This window comes from Notechis scutatus, chromosome 1 (assembly GCF_049901735.1).
Source record: "Notechis scutatus isolate UNSWTSFEM ecotype Mainland chromosome 1, rNotScu1.2, whole genome shotgun sequence".
In the NCBI taxonomy this organism is placed as follows: domain Eukaryota; kingdom Metazoa; phylum Chordata; class Lepidosauria; order Squamata; family Elapidae; genus Notechis; species Notechis scutatus.
The window spans coordinates 242,602,641-242,625,804 of NC_142009.1; the positions used below are offsets into that span (position 1 = coordinate 242,602,641).

Consider the following 23,164-nt stretch of genomic DNA (forward strand, 5'->3'; position numbering starts at 1 on the left):
GTTTTTAATAATGAGTTTATTTAGTTAGTTCGTAACACTTTCCAACAGAAGGAAACAGAGATACACACTCAGACACACTCTCTTCTGAGACTCAGACTAAGACAAACCAGGTTTCTGGCTCCATCTTATGGCCGTTTGAGAAACCACACCTAATTACAGTTTTCCATTTTCTTAAAGTTACAGTTTTAAAATGTTTATCCTGGTTTATATATTTCTAACCCAAATAACTGTTAGGTGACTCATATTCCTAACAGGTAGCAACACTGACTGACAATCAATTTCACATGCTATTGTGCAAATGGAATAGACAACAGGTGGAAAGCATAGGCAGTTAGCAAGACATCCCCAATAAAGGAGTGGTTCTGCAGGTGGTGACCACAGACCACTTCTCAGTTCCTGTGCTTTCTGGCTGATGGTTTGGTGACTTTTGAATGCTGGCGGTGTTTTTACTCTAGTGGTAGCATGAGATGGAGTCTACAACCCACACAAGTGGCTCAGGTAGTGCAGTTCATCCAGGATGGCACATCAATGCGAGCTGTGGCAAGAAGGTTTGCTGTGTCTGTCAGCATAGTGTCCAGAGCATGGAGGCGATATCAGGAGACAGGCCAGTACATCAGGAGATGTGAAGGAGGCCATAAGAGGACAACAACCCAGCATCAGGACCACTACCTCTGCCTTTGTGCAAGGAGGGACAGGAGGAGCACTGCCAGAGCCCTACAAAATGACCTCCAGCGGACCACAAATGTGTATGTGGCTGCTCAAACGGTCAGAAACAGACTCCATGAGGGTGGTATGAGGGCCCGACGTCCACAGGTGGAGGTTGTGCTTATAGCCCAACACCGTGCAGGACGTTTGGCATTTGCCAGAGAACACCAAGATTGGCAAATTCACCACTGGCACCCTGTGCTCTTCATGGATGAAAGCAGGTTCACACTGAGCACATGTGACAGACGTCACAGGGTCTGGAGATGCTGTGGAGAATGTTCTGCTGCCTGCAACATCCTCCAGCATGACCAGTTTGGCAGTGGGTCAGTAATGGTGTGGGGTGGCATTTCTTTAGGGGGCCACACAGCCCTCCATGTGCTCTCCAGAGGTAGCCTGACTGCCATTAAGTACCGAGATGAGATCCTCAGACCCCTTGTGAGACCATATGCTGGTGCGGTTGGTCCTGGGCTCCTCCTAATGCATGACAATGCTAGACCTCATGTGGCTGGAGTGTGTCAGCAGTTCCTGCAAAACGAAGGCATTGATGCTATGGACTGGCCCGCCCGTTCCCCAGACCTGAATCCAATTGAGCACATCTGGGACATCATGTCTCGCTCCATCCACCAACGCCACATTGCACCACAGACTGTCCAGGAGTTGGGGGATGCTTTAGTTCAAGTGTGGGAGGAGATCCCTCAGGAGACCATCCGCCACCTCATCAGGAGCATGCCCAGGCATTGTGGGGAGGTCATACAGGCACATGGAGGCCACACACACTACTGAGCTTCATTTTGACTTGTTTTAAGGACATTACATCAAAGTTGGATCAGCCTGAAGTGTTTTTTTCCACTTTAATTTTGAGTGTAACTCCAAATCCAGACCTCCATGGGTTGCTAAATTTGATTTCCATTGATAATTTTTGTTGTCAGCACATTCAACTATGTAATAAACAAAGTATTTAATAAGAATATTTCATTCATTCAGATCTAGGATGTCTTATTTTTGTGTTCCCTTTATTTTTTTGAGCAGTGTATATGGAAGATGGCTTGATGTTTTTATGTTATCCCTATGTTTGTCTTAAAAAACAATAAAACTTTTACAAAAAAAAGTACAATTTAAGATTAGTTAGTCCTAGCCTTCCTCTTTGATTAAATGACCAAAATAAAAAACAAAAGTCAGTTTTAGTAAAACAAATAAATGTAAAGGACAGCTTTTTGAAATAATAAATATAAGGTGCTGAAGAACACCACTCTGACATTATACTTCCTTCTGAATGGGCTGGAGACTAGACTGTATCATTCATTCATTCATTCATTCATTCATGTTAGCAAACATAACATTCAATCTTTAGCTTGCACACAACATGTGAGGTAGATTGGGTTGAAAAAAAACTGGAACAGCTTTTAGCATACTTTTAAAAAACCGTACAAATTTCATTAAAAATATAGAATTGTTCATCATTAAGTATAGTTGATCTTACCAACCGCTAACAGAAATTAGGAAGATACAAACAGTGAGGTTTAATTCATAAGGCAACTGAAATCTTTCAGTTTTTGGCTGTGAAATAGCAATCACTTTTCCAGATGCAAGAGAGAAAAATTCTGCAGTAAACTTTAGGATTAAGCCTTTCTTAAATGACTGATAAGAGTGATTAATGAAGAGATGTCATAGAATATGGTGGGAACTATAGGACAATGATTTAAGATTCTGAAAAGTTAGAGCCTCAAAGAGAAGAAATGGCATTCTTAACCAGAAAAAAATAAGGTATGTTCTGAATGTTTCTTCTCAACGCAATAATATTCTGAACACAGGAAAGGAAAAAAGAGATTGCTCATTTTTTTAAAAAGTGACATCTTTATTTATATATTGTTGTATAAGGAAAGTGATCAAATTATATTTATTTATATCTATTTTGTTACTTACATTATTATACTGGCCTTATACTTGTACCCTTAATGATTATTTTCCTTTAATGATCCAATGATATTTAATGGTTAGAGGAAATTAATCACTAGGGGTACAATTATGAGGCCAGTATAGTAATGCAAGTGTGGTGATTCACTAATCAGTAGGTAGGGTAGCTCATCTTTAAAATGACATGTCTGAAACTTTATCAGCATCTTAGGATACTGCTGTCTGTGTGTGATTACCTTTATTTACTTCTTACCTGTTTTCACTTTTACCTCATATTCTTCACATTTTCTCTCATTTACCTCTTGGTGCAATCGTATTTGTAGAGTTCTTTGAAAACTTAATATTTCCCTCAGTTTTCTTTCATGTTTGATTTCATCTTAATGCACACTACAATATTTCAAACTATGTTGGGAAATTATTAACCCAGGACACATTTCAATATAAACAGAAATGATTAAATGTAAATCCTGAGGCTGGAGTCTTTTTGGTCTCTATAAAGTGGGCTGGGAAATGGGAGAAACACATTCAAAATGGTTGCAAGATGTAAGCGATTAGTTCGATTCACCATTTTGGCTGGATTTGTCTGTCTTTTGAAAAACCCAACAGGTGCATGAGAAACAGTGAATCTCCATAGGAAAGATATTATTGCTAGGATGATGAATAGGACAGTAAAAATCCTTCATCCTTGCTATAGTTGTTGAGATGGAAATTTAATCCTGGGGCTACATACCACTCTTCCACTCCAGATGAAATGGAGGTGAGTGGATCCAAAAGATGTAGACATGTATCAAATCAGGTGCCTGGAGAAACAGAAAGGACCATATTAATCGGAAATGCTGAACTAAACAGCAAAGGACATATTCATCCCTGGGGAATTCCAGATGTTATAAATTTGCATTTCCCATTTTTGCACTTTTCAAAGAGCTCCCATCATGCTGAGCCAATGAACAATTGATGATTATGCGAAGGGAAGGAGTGGTTGGTGTGTGTGTGTGCGCGCGTGTGTGTGTGTGTGAATAATGATTCCAGCATGAAATGATAAACTTATATACTCAGAATAGACATGATGGTATGTTGTTATCATGATATAAGAATATTTTTAACATCACAGGAGCTGTTGGTTGAATGGGGTTGATGGGGTTTCAGTCTACACGTTAGTAAATGTTTTGTTTAAGTAAATTTACCTTAAGTTAATTGATCTTGCAGAAAATTTTCAATAGCTGAGAATGCTACCCATCCCTTCCTTATATCAAATTGTCAGATGTAAGAAAATGGTTGTTTTCTTGTGGAAAAGATATTTTTACCCTGTTTTACTTCCATATTTTCTAAAATGAACTGTGTATCTAGAATTATCATACAACACATTCAGTCCAGCCGTCATTCCTAGGTGAGTGGGCATCTGAACATCTTTTCTGTCTGATTCTCAAATGAATGAATTATAGGACTGCTTTGGATGAAGATGAGGATGTTATCCATTCAGTCATGTCTGACTCTTGGCAATTCTATGGATTGGCTCTCTCAACATCTCCTGATCTTGCACTACTTCTTTGAGTTGTTCTATGCTCTGACTGGTCTCAGCTTTGATGGTATCCAGCCACTGTGTTCTTTGGTGGCCTGGTTTCCTTTTACCACTAACTCTTGCAAACATAATTTCTTTCTTCAGTGAATTTCCCCGCACGACATGGCCAAAGTAAGAGAGATACAGTTTTGTGATTGTTGCCTTCTAGTGACATGTCTGGTGTTATGCATTCCAGTACTTGCTTGTTAGTCACCTTTACTGTCCAAGCAATGCAGAAGAAACTTCTCCAATACCACTGCTCAAATGAGTTGATTTTCTTCTATTTTGTCTTTTTAAGGTCCAACTTTCAAAACCACATTGTACTGCTATTATTAGATGGAAAATAATGGGTTGAAAGTTAAAGTAGCCATGCTGCATTTGAGAGTTTTATGACCATGCTAAATTACAACCTCCTCAAAGGACATCAATAAACCTAATTTAATTTAAACTTCAATTAAATCCCATTCCTCAATGTTTCAGTCTTCACTTTTAAATATAACATGCATACACATGACAGTTGGGAGCGGGGGCAGGAACTCTTGCTAGTCTCACAGGGCATGCTGAGTTGTGCTTTATTTAAGTATGGTTTGTTGAATAAAATAATTGGCTGATTTCATGCATAATATCGCAAGCCATTGGTTTATAGATTACTAGTGCTCAGTTCTTACAGCAATTGAATTTGATTTTAGGCTGTTTAAGAAAGAGAATTGAAGTGGTTTATCTTCCAAAACAAGATTTAAATTTTCATTGGCCCAAACTGATCATTTTGCCGTTTATTATTATTATTATTATTAATTTCAGCAGTGCTGAAATTCTGAGGTGGTGTTCAGGGGAGATGTTGAATTCACTATAAACAAGAATTGATAAAAAAAATATCAGGTTTGCAGCAACGATGATCTTCTAGGAGAGACCAGAGAGTTAGACCTAGAGCCCCAAAAGATTTCTTCCATCTCTGATTCTCCATCAACTTCCCTTTTTCATGTGTATTTTTGTCTGAGTGATTGCTGTGAGGGGGAAGCTGCTAAACTGCGAAGCCACTATTCCTCTGTTCCGTAGACCCTTGAAAATAGAATCCTGAAATTATGGAGAGGCGGATCCTGCCTACTCACAAGTTTTGTAGCTTAACCTATAATGAAGACAAAATATGTACTTATGCTGTGATTTCAAATATTCTACCAAGGGTCAGAGAAGTAAATTGACTCAGCCTTTGAACACAATTAATATGTTCGGTGTCATGTAATATTGTAAGCCACCCAGAGATACCGTGTGGTAAGATGGGCGGCTATTAAATTTTACAAATAAATAAATAAAACCATAAAATCAGAAGAGTCTAAAACTTGTTCTGAACTATGAAATGCGCTCATGTGAAAATGCCCACAAAAACTTGCCATTCTTCAGTATCACCCTTCTCATATATTATGGGAAACTGTGATTTCTCATCATTCCAGCTAACAGCATTCTTGTGACATTTAGGGATGAAGTTTCCTTTAGCTTGGAGAATGTCCATTGGGGAGTGCCCAAAAAATGATGACCTCTTTCTCCTCCTCTTTGTCTCTCTATTTCTATGTTGCTTCAGTGAAGTCACATGAAAAAGTGGTTTACAAAAAAAAAAAAAAAGCATTGTCCTGGAAATCTTTGATTGTAGAAATATTTTGTTGTTTTACTTGGGATGATACAAGTTGCCTGGTTTGTCCCTCGCTTGTATTAATCGTTTAGAACAGTGTCCCCCAACCTTTTGGGCACCAAGGACCGGTTCTGTGGAGAGAGGTTTTTCCACGGACCGGAGGGAGTGTGGTTTCATATGCTGCCTGCATCCCACAGATGGGGCTTCACTTGTTTGTGCAGCCTGGTTTCTGGCATGCTGTGGCCTGATGCCGGTCCATGGACCAGGGGTTGGAGATCTCCGATGTAGAGCATTCAATATTACACACAAAGATATATTTAAGTACCAGTTTAGCAGACACAAAAGAATTATATGACTCCAACGTAATTGAATAATTTAATTATTTTCTTGACCTTTTCCCCCATGATAAAGTAAAGGTTCCCCTTGTACATACGTGCCAGTTGTTTCCGGCTCTAGGGTGGTGCTCCTCTCCGTTAAAAAGCCGAAGAGCCAGCGCTGTCCGAAGACATCTCTGTCTTCATGACTGACCACTGAAGGCGCGTGGAACGCTGTTACCTTTCCACCAAAGTGGTCCCTATTTTTCTACTTGCATTTTTACATGCTTTTGAACTGCTAGGTTGGCAGAAGCTGGGACAAGTAACGGGATCTCATTCTGTTATGTGGTGCTAGAGATTCAAACCGCTGAACTGCCGACCTTTCTGACTGACAGCATCTTAGCCACTGAGCCATTTCGTCCCTCTTTCCCCATGATACCTCTGCAATCATCAAGCCTTTAAAGGCATCCCAAGCAACCCTTAAATTAGCAGGCAATGAGTGAGTGCAGAAGCTTTCAAATTGAGGAAAAGAGTGTCATGCTATTGTATCCCAAGCTAGGGATGTCTTTTGGATGTGCATGCAATCACACCCATAAAAGGGGCTGGGCTTGTATCATGACAATAAGTGATGCTTTTGCCAACCTGCTTCCCTGGACCTCCTGCAGATGCTGCTGGTTCTATATCTATACAAACCTAATGAAAAGTGCAAACAAGATTACATCAGATGCTCAAAATTAAATCTGTGATTTAAAAAGCAAGTAGCGTCTTTAAAAATATACAATTTATAATGTTTTTGTTTTTTATTCTTCCTCTTCATATGCGTTTATGTGTGTCTATGTAGATGTATATGTCATCTTTTTCTGTACATTATAGCAATATTTTCAAAGTAAAAATTAAGACATTAAAATACAGTGGTGAAGTACAATACTATACTGTTATTAATTTTTTTTGCCTCATTCAGATTACATAGTCTAAATTATTTGAGTGATGAATTATAATTTTCTCTTTTATAATATGCTTGTCTAATATTTCTGTTCTACTTGTTTTTTAAATAAGTAGATTCAAATAATTCATCTTTTGATCTTTGTGTCTGCCGAGTAAATTTATTGTGTACACAAAGTTCAAGGTAAATTTGTAAGTGAGGTGTACACACAGAGAGATTTCTTTTCAGGCTATCTTTAGCAGGAATCTGGAGAATGGAACTCATGACTAGGAAAGCTACTTTGATAGCTGAGCTATTAATGCCGCACTGACTGGATTCAGGTTTCATATAGATATTTTTACTCTTCTCAGAGGATGAGCACTTGTTCCTCCTTGTATCAAAGGCTAGATTCTCTTGTTTATATTGAAAAGATGAGAGAAGTAGGTGAGCGTCCAAGAATTCTGGAGCTTATAGAAGACTGATGGAATAAATGAATAAAATCCGATTCTATGCAATGGGTGTGGTGTTTCTCTTACGCCTGACTATGGCAAAGCTTGGTGTCTAAGTTTCCATTGATTCTGTTGTTATGTGTACATCTCTAAAAACAATATATAGAATTTGATCATAATCTAGGGAAGAGGTACATCGGACACCGAGTATTTCAAATTTCTTGGGTTTCACCATGTAAGACCAACTCCCCGCATAAGGAAGTCATCCAGGTCAGGCAAATCTAGATATTTGATGAATAAATCAAATCAATAAGGTTAAAAAGCTCAATTCTTATAGAATCAATCCAGGGACTACTAGCCTTTCGAACAATTTCTACTAAGTCCTTCTCACTTCTAGCTCCTCTTTCAAAATCCATTAGTTAGTTTTGTCTATGGAGATTCTCAGTCACCCAGGTCATGATTGTCCCAAAGGTGCTTTTTCAAGAGTAACTGGATTTTCTGTTTTTTCTTTGAAGGAGTTTCACTTCTCATCCAAGAAGTGAAATGTCAGATAGAATTGGTTTTATTTATGTTTTTTTAGAGGGACACCCTGAGAATTCCAAGAGCAAGTAATAGGTGCTGCCAAAAGTTGGCTTCCAAGATATCTGTATAAAGAGTAAGGAAAATGACCTTGATAGAGTTACACAGAATGTCTAAATAACATTTGGAAGAGACTCAGAGAGACAGGATGGAATGATCTGTCTCGGCTTAACTAATTTAGAGGTGTTCTTGCTGATAAACAGAGATGAACTGTGTAGGCAACGCATCACAAATAATTTGGAAGAACATGTTGTTGATAATATAAATGGCTGACTTTAAGAATTGAGGCTAGGCAGAAATACAAGGGGAAAGGATTTTTCAGCCTCTCTTGCTCTCAGCCTCATAGCTTTCTTCCCAATAATCTTCAGTAACCTAATAATCTTCAGTAGCCCATCTTCAGTAACCCAAGCAAATTGGAGCAGTCAAGAGATTGTGTCTCCAGGAGAGAAACTGAGATAGTTTGGTTAATGTTTTTATTTCAGAGCTCATGAGCATGTCGCTGAATAGTTTTAGCTTGACAAATCAGGTGTGCACAATTTCATATTTTGATTATCTCTTCATATTCCTAGATCACAAAACAAACCCCCACTTGCCCAATATTATAAACCTGAATATGGCCTTCCCTACCTATATCCATCAGCCATTATTCTTCAACCAATCAGCTTTATGTTCCTTGGAGTTGGATCTTCCAGAAAGATTGGGAGAGGGGAGGCAGGTTGTTGATCACCCCTGTCTTAGACACTCTTAGATTAAAACTTCGCAACAGCATGATGCTTACATCAGGACTTGGGTGGAGAACCTCCAGGCAGCTCCATTAAGACCACATTTCATGGTTGAAGAGCATAATGGTCATATATATGTTTCCATTCCTTTAGGGGAAGAGATGTTGCAACACTATTGTGGCAATAGGATGGATGAACATGGGCGAATGTTTAAAATTCAGCATTGCATCCTTAGGGAATTCTGGTGGCTGAGAATAAGGATGGGCATCAGGGATTATCATATGAGCTGCAGGGTTAAGGTTAGGGTTAGAATTACCAGAAAGCCACGTGGCTACTGCAACATCTAAACTGCCCTTTGCAGCCCTAAGAGACAATCTTACTGGATTTTAATGATCTCCTCCCAGTATAGGATATTCTAGCATTCTGCTAACAGTATTTATAAAATTGGCACATTTCATTTTTTATAAGGACCATCTGATAGTGCAGGAAACAGCACAACTTTTTAGACCACATTTTTACATACAGAGACCTAGTCAATCATATGTTATGGATTGCAGATTACAATTTATTTCCATGTTCCAGAAAGTCCTCTTCCGGTTACTTATCTTACTAAAATTCTCATGTCTGAAACCTTTAACTGGACAGAACTGTGCACCAAAGAACAAAACCTTGCCAACAAGGATACCTCAAATGGGTTAGCTGACAGAATGCCAGGATCCATTACTCCCAAGGAAATAAATTTGGGGAAGCTGTGGCTGATTCAGCACTGCCAGGCTGCTGCTGTAGTCATATGATCTTCATTTTCAATGCTACATGACAGTTTCCCAGCCACTCACAAATTCTGTTGCTTTCCCCCCAACCATGCAGCATCCACTTATATGGAAAAGACCTTGGGAGACCTGTCAGATAAGAGACAGCATGGCCTAGTGGGTAGAATATGAGGTTCAGAACAGACCCTCTGTAAGTTTTCATGCCGTAAAGAGGTGGTGAGAGAATTCTACTTTCGGACTTGAAGATTCTGTTAATGTACTGTAGATTTGCAATAAAATAGAATTATCTACTCATGTTTCCTGTCTGGCTTGCCTTTGAAACCATACAGTATCAACGAAGACATGCTGTTTCCATCAATTATTGAATTGCTGAGGTTGTTCTGTAGCAGTTCCTCCAGGATATTCTCTCAAATCCCATTCAGATTAGGGTCTGGACAGGACAAAATTGCTGTAGGCTAGGACTAGGAAGTCATGAAACCTTCCAGAAGAAAGCATTGGTAATTCCCTTAAAGATCTACTACCATACTAAACTTCTTATATACAAAGAAACAGGGACTCTGCTATGAAGGCAATGCCGGTGGCAAGTGGGCAGCCTGGTGAATTGATGATACACTTTTTGAGAACTTCCCTCTTTGGATAATTCCATATGCTTGGGGCCAAGAATGTGGCAGTGTGGACAGTGATGAGCATTTCTCAGTAAGCCTACATAACACCCCAGCTTCACAAGCTGCTCTGGTTGCTGGTTTGCTTATGGGTCCTATTTAAGGTGCTGGTCATTCATGACATTACTTAAGGGAGTGCTTGTTTCCCAAAGCATCTGTACCTGCCCAGTCAATTTGATACAGCAGGTTTTATGAGCTCTGGATTTTTTCAATTAAACAATGCCTTCTGCAATATTGGGATCCTGAAAATGTGCTTTCTCCATTGTATCACCTGCCTTCTGGAATGAAGTTCTCCCCAAGATCTAAGTGGCTTCAATTGTGCTGGTGTTTCGGAAGCCTTTGAAGATCTGGCTCTTGATTCAGGCTTTTAGCAAGGATGATTGAAGTCTTCTTCTGGGCAGCGTGGGTTTGCTTCTCACTATTGGCCCAATTTTTGACCAGCTTTTGTTCCTTGTTTGTTGAAATCAAATCAAATGAAACAAATCAAATCAACAATTTCTGTTACTTCAGCAGCAGGTCATTTTTAAATGTTGTGGACTTGTTCATTAAAAACAATATTAAAACAAATGTTTAATAATGATCTACATCGTGGGTGTCAAACTCGCTGTGTCACGTTGCCGTCCTGTGACATAGCGTGATGTTTTTCCCCTTCGCAGAGCTGCGGTGGTGGGCGTGGCCTGTGCATGACACATATGGCCTGCGGGCCGCCAATTAGACACCCCTTATCTATACCATCATTTATCAATCTATATCGTTTCAGAACTTTGAAGTTTTGTTAAATGGAAGCATATTTCCATAAGCCCCCTTTCAGGCTACATGTTACAGTGTACTATAAAGGGAGGAACTGGCTGTTCTGTGGATAATGTTTTTCAGCAAAACATTTTTCCCTCCAGGCGGGTGACTAAGCTTTGGCCTTCAGGATAGGAAAAAAGAATGGCAGAAATCCAGGAAGAGAACCAATTTGTTCCTGACCTTGCGCTGGCATGTTTGGGGACATTGTTTCTAAATGTCTCTTGAGGATCAGCGGAGATTAACCCATGCATACTGCCTGGCATATCAGTGTCCAGATGAACAAGCAACACAATGAGTGCCACTACTGATGCACACACAGTCTGCAGCATGCCCATGTGGACATCAATCAGACCTCACTGGAACAGATATGGAGTCATGTGACGTGAAAAAAAATGCTCCTAGGTAATAATAATTAAGTAGAATTCAGAGGGAATTATTCCTTTCAGGAGACTAAATATCTACTGGCAAAACTTGGAAGTTATATTCACTTGAAAGCAGGACAAGATGCAATGGACGGAAACTAATCAAAGAGAGAAGCAACCTAGAACTAAGGAGAAATTTTCTGATAGTTAGAACAATTAATCAGTGGAACAACTTGCCTCCAGAAGTTGTGAATGCTCCAACACTGGAGGTTTTTAAGGAGAAGTTGGACAACCATTTGTCTGAAATGGTGTAGGGTTTTCTTCCTGAGCAGAGGTTGGACTAGAACACCTCCAAGATCCCTTTGAACTCTGTTATTCTGTTATTCCTTGAACTTTCCCCAATGTGTTTTCCTTCAAATATGCTTCACTATAATTGCTTCCAACCAATCCTTAGGAAGAGACAGAGAAATGAACATTCTCCCATCACCCTTCCAATCAGAGATGGTATTCAGCAGGTTCTGACCAGTTCTGGAGAACTGGTAGTGAAAATTTTGAGTAGTTCAGAGAATCGGTAGTGAAAATTTTGAGTAGTTCAGAGAATCGGTAGCGAAAATTTTGAGTGGTTCAGAGAATCGGTAGTAGAAATTTGGAGTAGTTCGGAATACCACCTCTGACTGGCCCCTCCCCCATCTATTCTCTGCCTCCCTAGATCCTGATCAGCTGGGTCTTCTTTTGTTGCCCTGCACAGGAGAATGGAGCTGGAGAGCAGGTTAGTGGGGTGGGGAGGGAATGGGGATTTTACAGTGTCCTTCACCTGCTGCACCCACCAAGCCACACCCACAGAACCGGTAGTAAAAAATGTTGAATCCCGCCACTGCCTCCAATCCTTGGTCTGTGGGGGGCTGGGTTGATGAATCATAATCCAATATATCTGGGAGGGAGGGAGGGACACTGGGTCAGGAACATGGAACTGATGTCATGGAACTTGGGAAACTTCAGTTCTTGGTATCACAACTTCATTCATATCCAGTCACACCATTCCATAGGTACATAGCTATCAGATTGCTTGTCATAATTTCCTTTTCATTTAACTGGAGTTGTTCTATTGTTTCTTGGTTTTATTTTAGACAATGAATCCCAAGTGATGTGCAAGTCTATTAATAATAATAATAAAATTATATATGCTCCATCTGTCTTCTTGATTATGAACAGATTACCTACTTTCACAGGCTGATGTGGAATTTTCGTCATCCAACAGAAGAGAATATTTGAAGTTATTACCTGAAGACGTCACCTAGTTGGGTAATGAAATATCTGCAAGAAAACAACCAAGCTCAGAGAATACCAAGAACTCCACGTTTTTGTCATCCTTTTGTCACGGAAAATGTTACTTTTATGAGCAATAGTTTTCATTGGAATTTCATTCATTCATTCATATTCATCTCTCTCCCTCTGCTACTCTCTCAGATATTTTCAATCTTTCGCATTTAACCTTTTCCTCTAGCTCTAGCTCAAGTTAGCCTACACTTTTTTTTTTCCTAGCAATCCTAAACCATTGCTTTCTGGTATTTTCCCCACAGCCATATTGTATTATTTTGTTGCTTGAGATGATAATCACATTAGATTCTGAACCTTTCCAAGAACAGTGTCTTCCTTTCCAAGAACACCTTCCTGGCCATCTCAGATTCAGAAGCATTATCAAGCCCATTGGTAGCAACCTTACGCCTAATGCTTATCCCTAGAGATTTATTTAGCACTAGCTGAGTGCCATCCCCAAATGATTTTCTTATTCATAAATGCACCAGTGATGAAGGCTCCCACCTGTTATTTTATTTTAAAAATCCAAACGGGAAGAAAGCAAACCTTCTGTTCTGTTTAAATAAAAATTCAAGACTGGTCCCAGATGTGAAGAGGCTTTCAGCATTAGCCTCTCTTGTGCCTCCCTCTTCTCCACGTTGTTGCAGTGAGAAGCCTCTCCTCTTGTGTCCATTTAGGGGAGGCTAGATACATGCTGTGCAGCATTTCTCATTGGCTTCCCAGGGGTACTGCCTGCTGCTGGTCACTGTATTAAGTTGGTAGGGGATTTATTTATGTAGGAAGATATTACAGAGGAGTTTGCACCTTGATTAGCCACATAACCATTAATGGCTGATTTTATATTAACTTGCAACCCAAATATATTTACTCAGAAGTAAAGTCCACTGGCATTCAGACTCAGAGATAGTACATCCTGTTTCTACATAAAGCTCCTTGGGGGTCACCCAAAGATGCTTTTTTCAAAAGGCAATTGGACTTCCTTTGTTTTTCCTTGAAGATGTTTCATTTCTCATCCAAGAAGCTTCTTCAGTTCTGAAGAAAAAGTTTGAAAAAGTACCTTTGGGACATCCGTGACCTGGGTAACTGAGAATCTCCATAAATATTCCTTGTTGGGGTCAGTTTTATGGTCTCCCAATTGAAGAGAATAACCCAATCCAGAGGGCAAAGCCAATGTCAAAAATGGCTTTTGCATAACTCTGCTCCTTTTGGAGGTCAGATCATATCAATGCTAAAAAGCCCACTGTCAGAATTGATCCAAAGACATTGGTTCCTAGGACCTCACTCTTGATTTGTATCCTATAGCAGCCTTGGAAATGGCATAAACCTAACCTGCACCCCCATCCCCGCCTCCCCCCAAAAAGGATGGAAGAACAGAAGGAGAGAAGAGAGAAAGTTTTCTCCTCTACATTTGCACAGCCCTGATTTGACTAAACAATGTTAGCCTTTATCTCCAGCATTCATCGAAGAAATAAATGCCCTCTGTGTTTAAATGCTGTAGATATAAAAGTATTGCTCTCAACACTTTGACCTCCAACTATTTTGTCCTATGTAGTCTTCTAGGTTAATTGGATAGGACACCTGCGTTCTACCAGATGTTGAGGCTATTACTTGCCAATTTTGAGCCTTCAAAATTCTAATAATTAACCCAAGTCTTTCTACAACATAATTGGCGCTAGAGGAAAAAAAAACTCACAAATTCCTAATAATTCATGATTATGTTGGAATTATGAGCATGAAATGAAGTCATGCTATCTGTTATTCTTGGGCACAGGAAAAAGCCCTGAACTTCTTAAATCAGAGGTCTCCAAAATTGGCAACTTTAAGACTTGTGGACTGCAGCTCCCAGAATTCTCCAGCCAGAATTCTTGGAGTTGAAGTCCACAAGTCTTAAAGTTGCCAAGTTTGGGGACCCCTGTCTTAAATTAACAATATCTAAAATGAGTTATTGAATACTGTAGTCAACATAGAGGTTTTAAATAACTCTGAGGTATCATACCTAAATTGTATCACTTAGCAATAAATATGAAGGTATGCCTCAAGCAAACCCAATACATGTACATTCAGAGTAAATACTGCTTCGTGGTGCGTTTCTATACAGAGTTTGTGCTTCCTGGATTTTGCTGTGGTTGTTTCAGTCATAGTTCATAACTAAAGTGATGAATCATGAAAATGCCTTCATATGTCAAGGTATGAAATGTTGCAGTTATACTGATAAATAGCCTCTTAGTAGCTGAACATGTAAAAGAGACCTCACAAAACCTAGGAACATTCTCTGTGATACCTGTTTCTTTGTTCTTGTGCTTTTGACAGAGGTATAATGCAACTACTTTGGTTTTGTTTCCAGTAACTTATTATTAAGCTGTTTCATTTTTCTCTCTCAAATGATGTTCCTCTCTGCTTGACACTCAGTGGGATGTGGTTGGAAGTGTTCTTTTAAGGGTGAAGACATATTGGGTGACACAGTTCCTCTGAAATTCCCTAGTGATGCCAAACAAAAATTTCCAGGAACTGAAGTTGAGGGACATAGTGCCTTCATCACTCAAACAAACAAGTGGGAGGAGGAACAACCCATACCATCATGGAAAATAATTTCCAAGCATGTTGGTCTATCTCCTGCTGCTTGGCTTTCCACACTCCTTACCTGCAGAGATTATTGTCTAATTCAGATAACATCCATGGTCTTTGGAGAGGGGGAAGCTGTAGAAAGCAGGATTTCATGCATCAGGTTGGAAGAAGAAAGAGAAGGAGGAGGAGGAGGAGGAGGAGGAGGAGGAGGAGGAGGAGGAGGAGGAGGAGGAGGAGGAGGAGGAGGAGGAGGAGGAGGAGGAGGAGGAGAAGAAGAAGAAGAAGAAGAAGAAGAAGAAGAAGAAGAAGAAGAAGAAGAAGAAGAAGAAGAAGAAGAAGAAGAAGAAGAAGAAGAAGAAGAAGAAGAAGAAGAAGAAGAAGAAGAAGAAGAAGAAGAAGAAGAAGAAGAAGAAGTGGTGTACCTGTTAGTATTATCATACAGTATATTAAGCTAATATGACAGCATCAGGTTCATGGTGGCTTACAAAATAATATATAAGAAAACATTGGGAGTAAAGAAAAACAATGAAAACAAACTTCTGAGTTGCTCATTCCTTATGCATTGCTTTGATGGCTGCACATTCTGTTTGAAGCCTTAGGGCTTTGGCCTGTATTAGGAGGACTCCAAGTTAGGTCTATGGACCCCAATCTAGGTCTATGGTGGCTTCACTATGCAAGTTTGTCATTTCTCTAGATGCTCCTCTTGCTGCTCCTCTCCAATGTCTATGGTGGTTGGCAAGGGATTGATGCAGCTACTTACTACACCTAACAGCAGAATATTCAATTCAATATTTTGAACTAATTTTCAATATTTTGACTGGGGAAAAAAAAAACAGCAATAAACCCAGGAAGTGTCATGCTTTGCACATTTATTCAATTAATAAATATCACTGATAATATTAGGTAATATAATTTTCTAATAAATTTGTGTCCTTTTTATCTGGGAATAAATCTCACTATTCCACAATCTATATGATATAAATAAATGGTTTTTACTATGTGGAAAAAAAACACTGCATTCATGGTATACAGCATCATTTTCCCAGTGAATTGAGATGGTTATTCAAATAATGGATGTTTTTATGAGATGTATTCAGCATAATACCTAAAAAATAATTGATGGACTAAAACAAAAGCTTGGAATGACTAGACAGACAGACAGAAAGACAGACAATAGATAGACTGATGATGATGATGATGATAGATAGATGATAGATGATAGATGATAGATAGATGATAGATAGATAGATAGATAGATAGATAGATAGATAGATAGATAGATAGATAGATTGATAGTTATAGATAGATAGATGATTGATAGATAGATAACCTAGCTCGTGGGTCAGCTGAACTGCTGCAGCATGGGACTTTTGAGCATGGGCCTCATTTCCTCCAAAATTTTAAAGGGGAATGAACGAAAAGTGGCCAAGGTTGCCCAATCAATTCACAGAAGGAAATGTTCTCTGTAGAGACACTAAGTTAGGAACTGATTCCAGCATAGCAATCAACGCTTAGAAATGCTGGACCAGTTTCACTTTGGAAGAAGGCTTTGGATTCTCTTCTAATGTTCGGGACAGAATGTCAGCATTGCCATACTGGAATCTGTTCATTTTTCTCAAGTTACGCATAAGCAATCAGGCAGGGTTGTCCTCTTTCTGAAAGATGATCACACAGAGATGCCGTTATAGTTACTCCACATTTGTCACATTAAGATATTTACACTTTCCCTTCCTTTCATTACATACAGATAGTTAACATTCTGGACCACCTTAATATGAGGGGTTTTGTCTGTATGCTTTTGGCAGCCCACAAAAATAAGTTCTCTGGAAGGCACATTTCCTGTCCTTGCATTGGGTTCGTTTTATTTGCACATACAACATTAACCAGCAAAAGCAAATCAGTTTCCTCCAGATTCAGATTCTTACCAGCCACCGGAGGGCACTGTTATAACAGTGAGAAAATCCTGTTTAATCTGCCATTTCTTAAGCACTAACATTAGAGTTTACACCAGTGTCCTCTAGCTACCAGAGTGTTCATTATTAGCTTGAAATAAAGGCTTTCCTAGCTAACTACTCTTTAGGGGAATCAATGATGGAATAGATCTTGCTTTGTTTATCCTCTAGGCAAACATTTTATCTGGCCATTTGTGGTAATATCTCTGATTGATCCTGTATTAAAATTTAATTGTTATCTCTCACGTTATAAACCTGTTTTTCTGACCTATTGAATTTTAAGAACTGTTGCCCAGTAAAGTGCAATTTGGTTCATTTTGCCCCCTCAAAGACATATTTCCAAAACAAGTCCCATCAAAATGATGCCAATTTAACTAATGATATTTAGTCATACTATGAAGTATGACAAAACTTTGTTCTCTGAGTATATCTGTCACTTCCTGCCTATTGGTAAAGCATCTTAGAGGAGGAAAAAAAGCCAAATAAATAAATCTGAATCTCTCTCTCTGTCTTCAGTAGTAACCAATACCTTTGGTCTTTTTTTTAATAGTTCTCAGTCTGGCATCCATTTTGAAACCATATCCGAAAGATCAGAAACAAAACATACAGTGCTGCAGTATATCCAAAGAAACAATTTTGTTACTGAAGATTAGATAGTAATGGAATGGACTGAATCTAAAGCAGCTGATGGAGGGGGGAGAGGCTCAAATCCAGTGGAAGCATCCTATGGCAGAATCAAGGACTTAGCAATCTTTGAGTCTCACTTCTTGGAGTCCTCTTTGTCCCCTCAATACCTGTCTAGGAACTGTTATATTTTCCAGAAACATCAACAAGATTATTGGGACTAATAGGAAATGGAAAGGAATCAGGAGTAGGCTTCAAAAATTTCAGCAATAAGTTCTCTGCCCAGATTGTTGGGTGGGTGTGGCCATGGTGGGCATGGCCTAATCAGCCTCCTGCACTATGATGGGGTGGGTGGGGCATTTTCGCCTTCCCCAGGCTCTGGAGGCTTTCCTTAAGCCTCTGGGATGGCGAAAACTGCCTCTCCTGGGCTCTGGAGACCCTCCGGAGGCCGGAAACAGGCCTTCCGGAACTTCCAGGAAGCCCATTTCCCCCCCCTCCCCGAGCCTCCGTGGGGGGGCCTGCACTTACCTCGCATCCAAAACGGGCCACATAAAGACTCCTGGGAGGGGAGGGGAGGGGTGGGCGGGGCGGGGCCAGCCAGGGGTGGGATTTGGTGGTTCTCCGAACCAGCCATAACATTAGCAATAGGTTCCCCTGAACCCAGGCGAACCCATAGCAGCCTACCCCTGAAGGGAAGCCTACACATTTGTCTTGAAAATCAAATCACGCATACTCTTATTGTCATAAGAAAAGAGTGAAGCAATGCCCACTTCAAATCTTGGAGGAAGACAAATCGTTTTCAACAAGTCTAAGAATGAATAAGAAAAAGATGTTGACGGTGTTCAAGTTCCTTATGAAACGATGAAGAATTTTTGGAAACTAAGCAGCAAAATGCTTTGAAAGAATTAATCAGTATTTTGGGGACGTCTATCAATAACACGAGTTACTTTTGCTGATTTTATCATTGTCAGGGAGTAAAGTAAAGAAAATGGCTCATTATTTTTAAATAAACAAATCTTTTTTTATGTTTCAAAAGGGATATATCAAGTACGTGTTCAAATCCTGAATACTATCATATTGAGGTCTGTGGTGGAAGCAAAGATAAGAGTAGCCCACTGGCAAATTGGGACACATCTCTACTTGTTGCCCTCTGGATCTGCTGCCTGAAACATCAACTTTATGATGTAGGATGTAAGAGTATGTGGAACAGCTGGCAGCTGCCTTACTTGCAGAACAATGCCTAGTGTTGATTTGAAGATGCCCTCAAAGAGACACTTTGGAAGATACAATATATACAATAGCACTGCTGCTATCAAAAAAGAGGGCCAGGAGGAGAATGGCAAGTATTCAGCCTGATTCAAGTGTGATGCCTTCTTTTCTGCTTTAACCCTGACAGGAAAGGGAAAAACAGAGAAGTTGGCAAACAGCAACTCTTGCACACTAAAATCCAAGTCTATGCGACTCATTTGCAGAGCATCAATATAGAATTTTCACATGAGGGAGAAATTAAGGGGAAAAAAAGTAAACAACTAATAATTATCTACCCTTTCATAATATCCAAAAATTTTTCTTCTGAGGGAGCCACGTTATGCAGCCAAATGGTAGAACAGCTCCCGGCTACAGAAACAATTGAAAGATAAACAAGACAATTTGGATTTTCATATTTTTGTGCAGAATTTTTAGTTAATTGTTAATTCCAGCCGTAATATAATTAACAGTTCACTAAGTAATTATAAGTCCAGCAGGTTTTTTTTTTAAAAAAAAACAAAGTGATAGATTTTTAGATGACTTGTTGGGTTCTTAATTTTCCAAATAAAAACAGTATATTGAAACGGTTGATTTAACAAAAAATAAATTGTTGTGGCGAATGTATCATGTCACATATGGACTAGCTCAGATATATCAGCAAATAACACTGGAATGATATATTATGTTTGAAAAATCAGCCTAAAGAGGTAATGAGCTTTCAGAAGACAGCTAACAAAAGCTGGTAGACCGAAATAGATACACGTTCATGCGAATTCATGTATTTACTCATCTGCTAGAGTTAAACTTAATGCTGATATATAGGCGCAGTGAATGAACCATGTCAATGTGGATTAATGGTGTTCAAACAAGAAATCTGAGGACTCAAGAAGGAAGGCAAGAAAAATATGTAATCTAGCCATGAAAAATATTTTTTTAATTGGGATTTACAAGGAAAGGGGAATTGAGCTGCTGTTCCCTTTTACAGTTGACATTCAAGAGCATGTATTATTTGTCTCTGTTCAACAACAAAGATGCAAGAATCTTGGTAGCCATAAGCTCATTCTTAATGTGCAAAATATACTTAAGTTGAATAGAGGTCAGATAATTTTTTTCATCCATGCTTGTCCCTGAGAAATGGTAACTTCTTTCTAAAGAATGCAAGACTTTAAAAAAAGTCTTTTTGTCTTTTTCTGAGCACAGATGACCAAAAAGATAATTTCATGATGGACATGTGATTGTGGACTTCTCCAACTCTTAGTTGAAGAAACATGTTTGTCAGCATTCAGGTTTTCCTTTTACAGTATTTTGAAGGAAGTAATTGGAAAAGAGAATTGAGGGGGGAAATACACATGCACAAGTGATTATTGTGAGGATTTTTTTCTCAGTTACCTTTTTCTAACAGTTGCTTGAGAGAAAACACACACATTTCCTAGTTTATATGCCGCATTACCCTCCAAATGGACTTGCATATAGCATTAGTTAGAGGTATACATAGTGCATTCAGAAACAGTCAAGACCTCAGATCATGACTGAAGTCCGACGTGTGTGTGAGTGTGAGTGTGTGTATGTACAATGTTGATGCATGTAGAAAAGGGGAAAAAACATTGCACACACATACAAAGGGGCGGAGCCGCATGGTTCAATTGCATGGATGTAACCATGGTGTGACTGAAGAGGCTGCCAGCCCTGGTAGAAGGGCTGAAAGGAAGTTTTCCCTCTTCCATCTGCTTATAAACAACCCTTTTCCTTTTCTGCGGCTTACAAGATCCAAATGCTGATGAATATTCCTGATAGTGGGATTAATGTACAAAGTACATGTTCTATCGCCAGAACAAGATAGACTCGAGACCGGAGTTGAGTTCAGCTCTTTATTTAATTGTCAGTAACTTCAACTAAACTCGAGCCGCGGCAGCCTCTTTTATAGTGGCTGCTCGTGGCTCGCAACCAATGACATTATTTAAAACCTCCCGCCGTTTAGGCGGCCAATCATAACTGTTGTTAACCACCAATCATTAGGCAGTAGTGATTGTCCAATCAGAACGTAGTATTACGAGTATGCAAATGTCTATATACAACAGTACATAGCATGTATCAGAGCATGTATACCTAGGAGGGAAAAGTAAGCATTTCATGAAGGCTATCTGAAGGCATTTGATAACATTCTTTTGCAGATCATATTCAGTAGCTTCTCCCCATGGGAATATTCTTTTGACATTTAGAAATATCACATTCATTCCTGCCAAGACCTGGCCATACAGGTAGTCCTCGGCTTACAACAGTTCATTTAGTGACCATTTGAACTTACAATGATACTGAAAAAAGTGACTTATGTCCATTTTTCATGCTTACGACCATTGCAGCATCCCCAAGGCTGTGGGATCAAAATTCTTGGCGACTGACTCATAGTTATGACCATTGCAGTGTCCCAGGGTCATGTGATTTCTTTTTTTGACCTTCTGGCAGGGAAAAATCAATGGGGAAACTAGATTCACTTAACAACTGTGTGAATAGGATAGGATAGCAAAGGATAGATTAGGATAGGATAGATAGGGTAGGGTACGATAGGATAGGATACAGCATGAAGCCCCTTGCTCAAGCAGGAGAACCTATATCATTCAGACAAGTCCAGTCTCTTCTTAAAAATTTAAGAAGATTTGTTAATTTAACAACTGCAGTGTTTCACTCAATAATTGTGGCAAGAAAGGAACCATAAAATGGGGGAAAATTCACTTAACAAATTTCTCACTTAGCAACATAAATTTTGGCCTCCATTGTGGTTATAGTCGAGAACTACCTGTGCAGAGGACACCACCAAAACACTGGTTAGCTAAGCCAGGATAATGAGGAGAGGTTTGCTGATGTCATGAAGATCTGCAGAATACTTTTGTGGCAAGGGCTCTTCAGATTCAAGGAGCATCTTTCTGGCAAAAGCAAACGGTCACTTTTTAGTGTTGTTTTAGGATCCAGGTCATGTGACTGTAATCTGCCAGAAGCACAGGTCTGGTGACTGAACTGAACAAAGAAATGACCGCAAGAATAGGGTCAAGTGAGAAGCATCTCCTTCTGTACAAACAAAGATGGCCAGAGAAACAATATGCAGTGTTTTGCATGGCAAAAGTGTACCCGTTGGATGGGATAATTTGAAGTCGGTACTATTGTTTAAAGGCATTTTCCTAAGGAAGGATGCAAGCCACGGATTTTAACCTGACTCCTCCGAGAGATTAAACAGCTTTTCTGCCAGCTGCTATTGGCTGATCTTTGGCATAAGAGAATAAGATAAAATTACATTCAAAAGTTATAGAAAGCCAAAAACAGCTCTCCAAAGACCATGATGCAATGATGGTGACTGACATGCCGTTAAGAAATGGATCCAGAAGGGAGTTATAAAAATATGCCTTGCATAATGCTATTCATTCGAATGTTAGCGGGGGAAGACACCCTCTGTTTTACTGGCATTACATTGCATCTGTCGTCAGAATGGAATGTCCATCCTTTGTGCTACAGATCAAAAGATCTGCTCCAACCAAGAACACTTTGACCCAGTTAGGCTGTGGCGAAAAAAAGGCAAATTTCTAGTTGGGCATCACGGGAAAAGGAAATTAAACTACCAACACTGTAATGACTTTATATAAACCAAATAAAACCAAATTTAGAACACACTATATCCTTCTAGCCACCAATTATTATTATTTTTTTTACAAATTATAGAGCTGGAAAAGATACACAAACAGACAACTCAAAGAATTCAAGAGGCTGAAAAATGAACTCAATGAGGAAAGTTTACAATATTTGGAGTTTTCTGGCTTGCAAAACAAAACAAAACAAAAAAAAACAGGTAAGGAATAGAGCCAGTTTTGGTGTAGTGGTTAAGCCACCGGACTAGAAAGTAGTAAGTGTGTCTGTCTTAGCCACAAAGCCATCTGGGTGACCTCACTCTCTCTCAACCCTAAGAAGGAGGCAATAGCAAGCCAATTCTTGTCAAGAAAAGTGCAGGTAGTCCAGGTAGTGGATTAGTACCAGGTGTGGTACTAGTACTAGGTAGACCAGGGGTGTCCAACTCAAGGCCCATGGGCCAGATCCAGCCC

General features: G+C 39.4%; 1 long non-coding RNA gene across 1 annotated transcript in view; it reads left to right on the forward strand.

The window, feature by feature from the left end:
• The window catches only part of LOC148133298 (uncharacterized), a 35,282-nt gene extending 12,386 nt beyond the window's left edge, over positions 1–22,896 (forward strand). Inside the window, exon 3 of the long non-coding RNA XR_015747258.1 lies at positions 22,788–22,896. This is a non-coding gene — a long non-coding RNA (uncharacterized LOC148133298). The remainder of the gene's footprint in view (positions 1–22,787) is intronic.
• The last annotated feature ends 268 nt before the right edge of the window (positions 22,897–23,164 follow it).